The sequence below is a fragment of the Heliangelus exortis genome, chromosome 18, assembly GCF_036169615.1.
Source record: "Heliangelus exortis chromosome 18, bHelExo1.hap1, whole genome shotgun sequence".
NCBI lineage: Eukaryota > Metazoa > Chordata > Aves > Apodiformes > Trochilidae > Heliangelus > Heliangelus exortis.
Window position 1 is genome coordinate 3,089,916 of NC_092439.1, and position 13,737 is coordinate 3,103,652.

Genomic DNA, 13,737 nt, shown 5'->3' on the forward strand with positions numbered 1-13,737 from the left:
CAGCTGAACTTGAAAAATGAGATGCATTTGTACTTGGCAACAGTGGTTTTCTGATTGTTTTCTAATGGCAAAGTCTAAACAAGATGGCTGCAGCAGTGCAAAGGAGACAACGGAAACTGAAGACCAAAACAAAAAACCTATAGACAACCCCACAATAAAGACAATTTCCATGCAAACTGCAACTGTTGAATTTCAGGCCTTTCAGCTGTCTGTCTGCTTAAAAGCTTTTTATTCAGCAAACAATTTACTTTGTAACAAACCCAGGTCTGGAAAATTTCTGCCCCAAACATGCTTCTTTCACAGCATCAGAAATTAGCTGATGACTTAATGGCAACACTTACTACTAAGCATAATAATAAGGAAGTATTTTATGGACTTGCCTTGTTTTACCAAAGACAGAGATGTGGGACTTGCACTGCTTGTATCACACATGTCATGGATCAAACGTTTGTCAGTAAGGTTCCCAAAGGATTCCCTGCCAAAGATTTCCTGGTCTTTGTGAAAGGCTAAAATGCCCCAGAAGAACAAACAACTAAAGCCAGTGGTTACTATTTGGGATAAAAATAACTACATGAGATTTAGCTTGGAAACTTACATGTCCAGAGAAAGGCAGCTCAAGAGAGATGTTCAGGTATGAGTAGCAAAGCAAAGTAGGAATAATAGGAATAGTTTTGGGTGAAGAATGGGTTTGCTGAATGACTTAGTGGCAACTCTTCAACACTTTTTGTCCTTGGTAGTTTCCAATTTGGGTGTTGTGATCTGACAAACTTACTAACAGCAAGCACAAAAAAGAACTCAGTAAATAGAGTTATTTTTGTGAAAGGCTTGGACTTACCCTTCCAAAGGGCCCATATTCCCCAAAGCTTTCTGCAGAATGGTTGCCTATAATTATTTTTCTCATCTTGAAGTGCATTTACATGACACTGCAGCAACAATTGGCACATATGAACTGCAGATTGTCTGTGGTTTTGATTAGTGTGGCAGCAACATATCCTTTGTTTTTCAGTCCTGGGCTAAATGAAACATCTCTCACAGAGACAAATCTGCACAGTGATTAATCGTGAAGAATCCCATATGGATCCTGATATCCCACATGTTTTAATGAGGCTGGGTGGGAAATCCTCTTCTTCATTCATCTCTCAGCCCTACAGACTGCTGGAAGGTACTCACAGGTTCAGTCCCCTGTGGTTATAACCTCACTGCAGAACTGGTTGAGACCAGGCTGACTGTAACACTCTGCTGGTGTAGTACTAAGCATTTGGTCTTGTTGGTTTTAAATTCAGTTTTTCCATACAGACAAAAGCCCTAAATGCAGTTATACTCACACAGAACTCTTTTTGCCGAAGTAGCTTATTTCCATGGCAGACCTGATGCAAGCCATACCATTTTAAAGTGGTTTTCAATAGCATAAACCACACTTTCAGTAAAGGAGCTCAGTACAAGACAGAAAGCTTTGGCTGTGTTGCACACAAACCCACTCAGCATCCTGTGGAGCTCTGCAGTGTGGAACCTTCCTGTGATACACCTGAACCACCCTGGGGTTAATATTTTGCATGAAGAGTTTTACCACGTCCTCCAGAGAAGTGTGAATCTGAAGCACTGAGCTGTTCCCTAATGCAATATATTGAGCACAATACACTGGCCAAAATCAGCTCTAAAATAAATAGCCACAACTTGACTGATGTCATAGAGGTCTATTTGCTTATATTATTACCAGCTTGGCCCCCTCCACTTATTTAACTTCACTCAGAAAGTGTCTTAAGAGTCCAATGTCCATTTTCCAAATGGAAATAGAAGCAACTTCTTCCTACCTACACATATAAATTAAAACACCAGAAACAGTATTTCTTTATAACCTCAGTCTGAGGTATATATTCAGTTTTGACTTAATTTTTCCTTCTCTCACACATATTTACTGTCCCACTTTGTCAAAATCAATTATTGATGACAGGCTGCTTAATGGGTCAGTGACTCTTATGAAATGTCTTTCATCTTCTGACCTGCAATGGTTTTAATGTTGCTCCACAGCTGGGCCTCTGCCATCACAGCATATGAGAAAAGCACCAGGCTCTTGAGCTTCTGCAGGCAGAGAAGTACAAGCAAGGTTTTTAGATGATTATCTAGATGCAACTTTTGCTTAAAATTAATCCATATCTTAAATGTGCCTCCAAGACGAGGGATAATTAGTTTATGTTATTATAGCATTGGCCCTTGCTGGGACATTTCAGTCATGACTCTCTTAACACAAAGATTTCATCAGCTTCTGGTAGCTCAGTACTTGCACGGTGCCAAATACACTTTCAGACAAAAAAAGCTAAAAGATAATCCCTTCCTTTGTAAAACTCCTCTGACAGGGTGCTTTCCATCCAAAGGGCTCAAGTGCTAGGTAGAAAGATAGACAGACAAGAGTGATTCAATAAGGAACTTTGAAGGATAAGTTCTTGCAGTGATTCATCTATGCAGATGACAAATGGAGAATTTTGCAAAATGGAACATATTTAGGCTGTGGCATCTGTATTTTCATTTAAGAATAAAAATACAGCAGGTACAAAATTGCAAGCTTAGATAAGCTATTCAACTTGTTATTTACTAGCATTTATAAATCTTAGATTCTTCTACTTATTTTTTTGAAAGGTAATCAGGTTCCTACCTAGTTTGTGGTCTGCATATTTAGCTATGTGAGTATAATTCAAGAGTCAGCCCACTGACATCACTGGAATATTTCTCAATTCACAGTATTAACTGAGAGGATGAGTAAAGAATAATATATGTTATTCAGAGGCTTCACAGAGTTCCTGAAGCAATGAAACAATGAAATCTTCACCACGTCCAAGGAAAGTGAAGTGGAGCACATTTCTTTAAACAGTTTTCTTCACACCATTCCATTTATTGGTCTTGAACTAAGGGTGCTTTACTATGAATAAATATGCAAAGTGGGACCAATTGAATTAAATCCAAAAACCCAAAACACAAAGCTACTCTGCTGTGAGCCGGGACATTGCAGCTGCTGAGGCATGAGCTAGAAGACAGCTATACTGACCTGATTCACTTGTAGGCTCTGCTGTTGGCTCCATTATAAACCAATATAAAATTAAAGCAAAATAAAACTAAACCTTTACATAAATCCTTCTGAAAGCAAACTTATCAGTCACTGTTTCTGAAGACAGTGATTTACACTAACATTCATTTTTAGGGATTAAAAGATCCCATTTGAGCAACAAACAAAAAAATAACCTATTGTTAACTATTTTCCCTTTATTTCAAACAGCAGCATCCACATTATTCAAAAGCATATCAAAAATGCTATTTTTTTAATTACTGTGAACAGCAAAACCAGGACTTTAAACCATACTTAAACCACCGTGGGGGTTTTACCACTGCTCATTGAGAACAAGAGTTGTACCCACACAACAGTAAAATTCTAACATATCTGTGAGTTTTTTTGCATTGGATTTAAACAAGAATTTGTAAGGTATTGTATTTGTAATGGCATTAAATACACTCCAAGTCCCAACAGCACCAATTAAAAAGGATGGAAAGGTAATGCAGGGAAAGAACTGGGAAAACCACATGCCTTGTCAAACAAGCTCAGCCTATCTGGTAGAATGACACCAGCCTGCTCACAATTACCCTAAATACACAGCTTAATCTACTGCAAGCCTGGTGACAGGAAAAAGAAAAAAAAAAAAGCTGACCTTTGAACTTTGTAGCAGTCACAAATAATAAGGATGAGCTAGAGAATAACTTCATTTTGTCCAGCTAATTGCATTCTGCCCTCCTCACAGCAAGTCTGCCCTTACTCTAGAAAGGAAAACCACCCTTTGGTAGCTTAATCTAAAGGAAAACTGAAGCCCTCTCACTAGGAGCATCAGATCCCACTTTGCTAGAAGCACAGGAACAGCATCAGTCACAGCATTCTGAATGCCACTGACTCTTCCCTTCAGGAAACAGCTAAAAACAGTTTCTTCTGCTGACCAAAGCAAGCAAGGCAGTTCCTATCCTGAAGATGTGTGTATAAGGTTTTCAATTATCTGAATCTAAGGTTCTGTCTTGGTGGTTCCAAGGAGAAGAGGTTTTATTACAGAAGGACGTCCACACACATGGATTTTCTTTCTGTTCTTTAAACTCAGTCTATTAAAAGTAATTTACAAGACCAGCCAAGTCACCTAAAACATAGTAGTTTTCCTAAAGGAAAAATAAGGTGATCTCCCATAACCACTGGCTTTGCTCCTGAATTCCTGGAAGATATTTTCATGTTGCCCCCAGCAACTCTAAGTTGCCTCCCCACCTAGTGCAACCTTTTGTACACTGGCAAAAGGTAACGTGGAGAGGAAGACTAAAGGTTAATGGCCCACAAATCACTTCAGAGGCTGTATCTGGGGTGAAAATCTCTAAGGGTGGGAACATCTTTGTTAGACCACCCTTACAGAAATTAATATCTGGAGAGTCTTCATCACTTTGGTCTTTAGAGTCTGTAGATTAATGAATTGCTCAGGTGGGCAGTGCAAATTAAGCAGTTAAAAACAGGTAGGGGAGAAGAATGAATACAGGAGATTTCTATCCTGGGGAATCTGCTTGAGAGCTGTGCTAAGAACTAGAACCACTAAATTAATGTGAGAATTCAGTTAAATAAATAAATAAAAAAAAATGAATAAATCATCCTGGGAAAGATACAACACACAAGCAGGAGGCCCTCAGCCTCAGGGAACCTGACAATTCCCACCAGCTGAACATCTGCTATTAGCAAAGTCTATGGAAGTAGTTGGACAGTGAATGCTACCTATCACCTGGCAAGAAGCTAGTCCACCATTGGCTCTCACTATCACTGCTCTGTTCAAAGGCAAATACTCTCCCACCAAACCCTTGCTTTTTTTCCCCACCAAACATCATGGTTTTATTTTTCAACAAGAGTTATCTTTAAAAATAGTCACAGGAATAGCAGGGAAAAAACACCAACAAATGAAGGTAGGGAAGGGATTTACTGCTCGTGGCATGAATTCTTTCAGTAATAAACCATAACTGCAAATTCAGTTACTCTTAATAGCAAAATTAGGTTCTTACCTGTTACTTTTTGCCATTCACATGACCTTTAGTCATTGGAACTGGAATTGACTTGTGTGGGTGTAGTTTGGTATGAGAATTGAAGGCTCTCATAATTCTCAAACACACCTACATTGATGTAAGAGCTGCTTAGTGTTTCAATGGAAAAAAGAAAAGATAAGTAAATCTTGATAATGTAAATAGTGTTCAAGCTTTAGAGATCATTTCCTGAATAAGAGGCTTATACTGGGTCAGGGGGTGGGAGGGAAGACTTAAAAGAGACTTGCTATTAGGATTTGAGAATGCAATTGAAAATATATAGACAGAGTGACAAAATTTGTTATTCAGAATGAACTGGGGATGCTGTCCTGATAGACACAGAGCTGCTAACCAGCTGATCATCACCTGTGACAGGGCTTGGAGCTGATCATGGAAACAGTAAAATTCTTGCTTTTTTTGTTCCAACACTTGATATGAAATGGCTATTTGTGTGCTATTCTTTTCCTGAACACTCTCCCAAGTCTCTGCTCACCTCCAAAACTACAAGGTTTTGCATGTATCATCAGATAGTGGTGAAGTTTTTCTAAGCTTTCCTTTGTGAGGCTCATTCCTTATCACAAGGTGAGAGCACACACTTCGACTGCTGATGAGGAAAAAGCCTCCCAGGCAAGTTTGAGTTAGCACACAAACTCTGGAGCATTTCTTCATCCATATAATTTTCCCATTACAAGGAGCAAAGTAACATGTGCCTTTAGGCCACACTCAGAATTTTTTTGTTATTTTTTGGTGTGTGTACATTTGTTGAAAGTAACCTCACAAAGATAATGCTGTGGCAGGAGGCTCCTCTGATGCCTGCTGCAATGGCAGAACCCTCCTAGGTTTTCCTGTGGAAGACTGACAAAATCTTTTTCAAAGAAAAAGATTTTTTCCATGTTTTGGCAGTGCAAGCTGAAGAGAAAAAAAAAAAGATCATCCAAAATCAGCTTGATCCATATTATATTTTCCTCTCATACCTGCTACCTTCCCACCCTACCTAAACACAATCTGAAAACTCTTTTTTGCCTTCCCTTCAGTGTCTGGTGTATGGTAAAAGATTTTAGAGATGAGAAATGATCAGGAAGATCCTCAGATGAGCTGTTACTCATTCATTGAGTGAGAGACAGAGATTCAGGTCTCTCCCCCATGTGATGTTTGACCTCACACTTCCCACCAGAACACCCAGTGATATCTGAGCTACTTCACATATCTAGGAGAGATTAAACCTCAGTACCACTGGGAGGTTCAACTGATGATCTGAATTTGGGAAGTTACACCATCCTCTCACTAACCATTCCCTTTCTCTGCACTTCTGCTGTCTTTCCCTCCCAAAACAAGAGGTGAGAAACTTTCCTAACCAGAAGCAATCAAACAGGCATGCATCTGAATTAACTCTTTCTCCTAAATGCTTCCTACTGAGTGCTCCACCAACAAATGTGTGCATGAGCTGAGTGCTCCAGTAACTGGCACCAGGCAAGCCAGGCCAGTGTTGCTACCAGATGAGGAACAACATTATGATTCAGACTATGGGCATATGAGTAAATCATCCTGAGGGGATGAAGTTATTTATGTGCAGCAGCAAGTTAATGGCATGTCTGGACCCACAGAGTTGTGGATGTCCTTCCACATCACTGCAGTGCCAGGAAGTGGTGCCCGTTTGGCCTCCTCATTGCTTCAAGTCAACCCAGACACTGGCTCAGGGGAAAGGCTCAGAGGGAGGGATTAGAGAGTCACAACTGCCAGCCTGAAGAGATTTCATTTCCCTAATGCAATAACTTGTTTTAATCCCACCAGTCCTTCAACCTTTCAAAGAGTTTCCAGAACAAACCAGGGTCGGTCAAAGCAAAACCAAATAATAACTTAGAAATCTGAACCACTTGGACATACACCTTTCATTTTCAAAAGCCAGTTAGACTGCAACTGAAGTGAGCAGTCTGAAAAAGGAGCTGTTGTTGCCAGCAGGGAGGAGAACACAATGTATGTAATGCTGCCTGGAATCAACATTGGTTTTCCCATATTTCTTTACAGCCATTGGAGAGAGGCAGCCTTTTCCCAAGATCCACTCAGAAACCTTGGTGAGATGCCTGGAAGACCACTTCTCATCCAAAGCTGCTTCTTTTTTATTTTAAACCTGAACCTCTTTAAAACATTCACATAATCATCCCAACATTCCTGATGCACAAGCAGAAACCCTTTTTTTTATTATTATTTACCCTTTACTTGTCCTCTCCAATACTTTAACAGCCAGTAACAAATGTGTGAAACAAAACACCCAAGGCTTTGCATTTGGTTGTAGAAAGGGTGCAACTTTTCTCAGTTTTAAGGAGGAATATGTCCTCATAATGCATACAAGAGGCAAACACCATTTATCAGCAGCAATTAGATATTTCTGGAATGCAGTCATGTTTTTCCATATTAGCTCTCATTCCAAGGCACAATATATTTTCTAGAGAAAGGATGAGATCCTTTATAATCTTTCTGGGATGAGAAACATGTTTAGGAATCAATGTGTTGGCTCCACTTCCTGCTACTGACACCAGATTTGGGAAGAGGGATCTTAGCAGCAGAGTAAATACACAGATGTTTACTCCCAGAGACCTGGGTTTGAATTCTTACTCAATAAGAAGGAAAAATAAATGTGATAGCCTCCATCCCAGGCAGCACAAGTTATTTATCATCACCAACCCATCAAAAATTGAGTGCAGCAGCCAGCACTCATCTGGCAGGAAAAGTCTTAGTCTAGAGTAACTAGAGACTTGCCTGTCAGCTCTGGTGTGACTTACACTGCCTCTCTGGTGTGCCAGGATGGTTTGTTTTTCAGAGCATCAGTATCATTAATGATATTAACAAAGCTAAGTAGGTAAAAGAAACTGCTAAAAGTTGAAATGATTACAACAGAGCTACCTGGAAAAGAGGAAGATCCAATTTTTGTCCACTGCAGAACAAGAAAACACATTTGGTTTGCTAAATCAATGACTAAATGCTTTAATGAGATTTTCATGAGATTTTTCTCCAGCCTTATCTTAAAAGGGGAATGTGTGACTGGCATCATGAAGGAAAGAATTCTTATTATTGTCCTCAGGCTGGGCACTCTTCTGGCATCTACAAAATAAATTTAGTCAAACCATAAACTTAAGTAACTATAAGCAATTGGCTTAATCTCTACTGCAAGTTTATTAATGAACAGATATTTCAGTTAATTTTTCAGCAGAATTTGTATTTCTAACTCTCCAGGCTTCAGAGAAGTGAAGTTTTTAGGCATGCAAAGTAGGAAAAAACAATCTGACTTCATCTACCGGTGACAGGTTTTTTGCCAAATGTATATAGCCAAAGAGCTTTAGAAAAGCTGGAAATTACTGTTTTCACCTTCTTTGCTTGGATAACTATCAAACATTTTTTATTTTTAGCATCAAAGTAGCTGAAAGGGCATTGTTTGAAAGAATGGGCTCTCTCTTGGCTCATGCAAGAAACTTCAGGGAGGGAGCTCAACTTCAGAGACTGCTCTGAAAAAATGGTTTGTTCATTCCAAATCCAGCTCAGCAAACTTAGAGTATTTATCCTGTTCCTCAAAGCTTGTGGTCTTATTTAATTGTACAATATGTTTTGATATATATGATTTGGTTCCTGTGGATGGAAGCAGAGAAGGAGTGATTGTATCTTCTAAGAACATAATGACCACTCTGAGTCAGCCCAAGCTAGAAGTAGCCCCACATCCCAGCAGTCATCACTGGAGGATGTTTAGCCAAAGAGCATGTAGAAAGTGGTGATTTTTTTTTTTCCCCCCTGATTTCTTCTCAATTTCTGGAAATTAATAATAGAGGTATTTCCTAAATGAAATGCTGCTCTGGATTACTGTGTTCAATAGGTATTTTATACCACTGTACTGCTGATAAGTGAGGCTATGATTACTGCTTACTTGGGGTTCTGGGAGGCCTCCTTGGTCCTTACCATCTCTCTAGCTCATTTCTTGCCATCTGAGGCAATAAAAAAGCATCCTTCAGAGATACTGATCTTAGAGCATATCAACAGTATGACTGTTCCAAAGTTATTTGCAGAAATCCATTACAAGTGATATATTCTTTTACAGCACTGGCAAGAAATTACATAGGTACCCACTTCTTAAGGCACCAAATCAGGAAAGAAGTGATCTGGGCCAAGACCTCAAAATTAGGAACAAGACCTGGATTCTTCAGTCTCCACACGTGCACTTTACAGATCCTACAGAATTTTGTGCCCAAATAAACTCTTGGACCTGGTGGCAATGAAACCAAATGGCTCAGGCTGCTGTGCCCTGAAATCACTGAGTAAGAAAATCATCTACTGGTACCTCCAGCACAGCCACTGCTGCTGGATATAAATTCATTTGTACCTGCTTGGAAGGCTCTTCTGCCTTTTTTTTACAATAGGATTCCCTAAAGTATCTCCTGGGATCAGCTCTTGTGCTTCTTTAAGACTTCCAGCTAAAAGCAGGAAGGTGACAGTGCCTGCTGCTAGAGGCACTTTTGTGTTTTACACTTCTCTGCCTTCTCACAGCCCTCTAATAAAATAAAGAATTACTCAGCTTTAGGTAAGTAATTTTAGAATTTAAAGCAATTTAGAATAAAAAACAACTTTGAAGCAAAAGTCTCAAAACCACTTAACATTTACATTATTCATCTTCAGATGGCACAAACGTGAATTAATGTCAGTGGGTGAAATTCAGTTCCAATAAAACTCTGATTAATTTTGTGGATATTTACCAGATTTAGCCTACAATTTTTTTTTTGCTCTATCCTTTTGGCAGTCCTGCTCACTCCTACACTTGGAGCATTTCCTATTACCCACTCTGACAGTGGCATGCCTTTTGGCAGAAGCAAATTTCATTATGTGCTTGATGCACATATTGAGCCAAATCCTGCCCTCCATGGAAGCCATGTAGCCCCAGTGGCTTCTTGGGTATAACCAGTGGCATGGATTTGTGAACCAAAGGGAAGAATGAGACTCCTGGGAAAACAAGAGTAAACCTCTTGCAGCTTTTTCTGTTCTATCTTCAAGTTTAGAAACTTCTGCAATTCCTAATCTACGTTTCTCTGGAAGTCAAGTACAAACAACGATTTTGCCTCATTTCTTCCATTTCAGCAGCCCACTCTTTTTACGTCTCCCAGACAGAATCGACGTCAGTCATATAAGAAATTTTAAAGTAAAACTCTGAAAATGCTTTCTTTTAAGGCTCAAACCTGCAGCAAATATAAACCATTGTGAATGAAACCTAATTTGCTAACATGCAGTGCTAATTTGATTACTCTAGATAAAGGTGTTAGGGGACCAATTGGCACTCGCTGCAGTGTGAAACTAGAAGGATAATTTGCTAAGAGAAAAGTGCAAGCTCCCTTTGGCACCCTCAAATGTGTTCAGTTGGTTTTGTGCTTTTGCATTTGAGTGAGTACTCCAGCACAAATTGGGCACAATTAGCAGAGCATGTAAAAAAACTACAGCTCAGTTCTGGTGCTAATTTGTCCTTGCAATCACACCAATTTCCCTGTATTTACACCCTGTGAGCGTAGAGCGGTGAACACAGAGGAAAGCTTGGGACAATTCTCATTTGTATAGCACAGAGCAAAATAATTCTTTGTGCCCCCTGTGAAACGAGTCGAATATCTCAGCCCACTTTCCAGAGAACATGTGTCTACATCACAAAATCTGCCACCACAAGTTGGCACTAATTGGCAGGCTCAGCAAAGTGGCAAAGGAATGAATGGCCCCTGGATACCCAACTAACATTTTTCCCCTACAGGTGGTCTTTTCAAGTCAGAATTGAGACATACATTGTTTGGGCAAGGTGAAGTTTGTGCTGCTGGTACATGTTTTGTTGATTCAGAGGAGATTTCAGTGGAGAGTGAGCGTTTTCCTGAGCGTTGCATTCACGCTATTAAAAAATAAACAAAACCCTGAAATTGTATTTAAAAAAAAAAAAAAAGCCAACAAAACAAATTCCAGCTGTCCCCGTTTTTCCCCCTACTTTGCCTCCTCAAAATCCTCGTAATGTTCAAAGGCACAACCAAATCTTTTCACTGCTCTTCAGTGTATATAGATGGAACACCCCCTTTAGATCTGATACCAACTGAAAAGCTTAGGGTGCCAGCTGCTTTCATCAGGGACCTGACTCTAGAGACTTTGTTCACATAGAGAGCCATTTAGGCCACTTTTTAGGCCTTGTTCAAAAAGCACTGATATCAGTGGGAAGTCCCCAAAACTTCAGCAGTCTTTAGAAGAAGTTCTTTGGTGAGAGAGGGGTTAAGGAGTTCAATCTCCATATTACTGACAGAGAAAAAAGTATCAGAGATGCTTTGATTATGGAGTATAATTTTATTTACAGGGAAAAGAAATTAGATACTAAAGAGGCTCTTCAGAGTGACTGAAAATTAAATCCAGATAAAGCAAAGGCAGAAATATGTTACATGTTTTTCCTCTTTTTAACAATGGCAATCAACTAATGAAAGAAGCTTCCAAAGGAAACAGAAATCCCTGCCTGTTGGCATCTTCTGTTCAAGATAAGATGCTTGTCCAGAAGATAAGATTCCAGTTATCCTCAAGGACTGATGAAATGTCATGGTATTTGTTGGGTGAGCTCAAATACAGGGTTTGGTTTAATTATCAGTCCTATAATCATTTTTAGGTCTGATTTTAAAAATCTCCCCATTGTATACTGCAAGATGAGTTGATTTCTTTGTCATTTGCCTTCTCTCAAGCTTCCAACTACTGCCTGTTTGTATTTTTCTGCCAGGGTCTTCTCCCTCTTTTCAGAGGCTCATTCCTTCATCCAAAACTGAGCAGAATCAGGATTAGCAACCTGTAAATTCTAACAGATAAAATCCTTCACAGTGCTGGCTCTGAATCAGGTCAGCTTCTGAACTGTGACTCTTGTGTCACATCTTGGTCTCTGCTTGCAGTTTATCCACTCAAAGTGCTGAACATTCCAGACCACCTGCTAATACATCTTTCAGACTGGTTTAGGACCAGACAGGAGAAATTATCTTACTTCCATGAATAATCACCACCTACTGGACAAATTTCTGGGCTTCTCTTGAAGAGTGGCTTTTCTGATTATCCAAAAAGAACCTTAAGCTGCCTGGCTGTATTTGTAGGATCTAAAAGGGGACAACATCATTACAAATTGCCCCAGAAAAACTTTGACCTGTAACATATAGTCTGCCTCAAGTTTTGTCTCCAAGCTAAGCAGAGATTGGGAGGAAACAATACTTGGTTGTTAGTGAGCCACACACATACCACAAGAAATCTGCTTTGTGGCCCTGACAGTCATTGTTCTGCAGATGCCAGCTCAGCTTCTGAAACCATTCACAGCTTGATGGCACCATCCCTCTGAGATCTGCTCTTCAGTTCTCCTCTTGTACCACCAGTCACTGGGCCCTGTCTTTTAGGTATTAGCCATGCTTTCTGTGCACACTGGGGGTATCAGTTTCCCTGGTACCAGGAGGACAGGTGATCAGACCAACAAGATGAAGGCTGATCTTGCTGTAAGGATGACAGCCAGAGCATCAGCAACCATGGCTTTCACTGTGAATGGGGTTTAAAGCCAAAATACCATTCTCTCACTTATAATGAACCAAAACAATACCCTGTCCTTCAATGCTGCCAGCAGCATACGACTGACCCCATAGTTCTAGAACTTTACTCCTTTTCATTCTACTTTGTCTCTGTTTCCTAGGAATGGAAATGGAAGAATCCCCTCCAGAAGGAAGATAGTTATCCCAGGGAAGAAACAAACCATCAAACCATTTGGCCCACTCTCACACCATGCTTTAAAGAAGCCCAGAGCTACAGACTGCAAGTGCTAATAAGTATTTCTGCTATAAGTGCTTCTGGGCCAAATTCCCAAGGTGCCCTGTTTGACATTTAACTCTGCTATTGAGCCTTTAACCTCTGGTTGTCTTCAGGCTGCTCTGAAAGGAGCATTAAAAGGAGAAACCAAAACAAATATCACTTTAGAGAGAGAACAGACTCTAGGAATGGAGTGGGAGAGTCACCCAGCTGAAAGCAGGGAGGTCTGGTTTTGTGGCACTGCAGGGCTGTGTCAGCTCCTACCATGCACTGCCTTCCCCTACCTGCCAAATTATTTCTCTCTTTTTTGATGCTGTTTTCCAAAAAGCTGCACAGAACAGTCATTGAAGGAATGTTATGTTTTGTAACAAGTCAGTCCAGTCTGTGCTCTCCCCCTAGGCCCTGCCTGTCTTCTGCACAAGGCAGCTATTAGACATGGCAGTGGGCTCTGGTGACTGATGTATGTGTTGAAATTAGAGCTTTGCTTCCTGACACTACTTCTATTTGGTTTACACAATTTGGGAAAAAGTCACTAAAAACATAGGGATAGCAGGTCAGGGCAGTTAGCAGCAGTTATTTATTTATGTCTTGTGGAAAATATTTATGCCCTGTCTGTCTGAATAAAAAAAACTCACAGAAAGGATGAGTTGGCTGGTATGGGTTGTATTTGTTGCTTCCACTTATTTTATCCCAAACTGTTTAGAACCAAGTTAAGCCTCTGGAGTTCTATATTTTACAGCATGCCAGGAGGGTTGTTGACAGTTCGTTCATTGATAATCATGGAAATTTCTTATTTTAAACAGAAATTAAAATATACCAACACTAAGATACAGTAAAAATCCA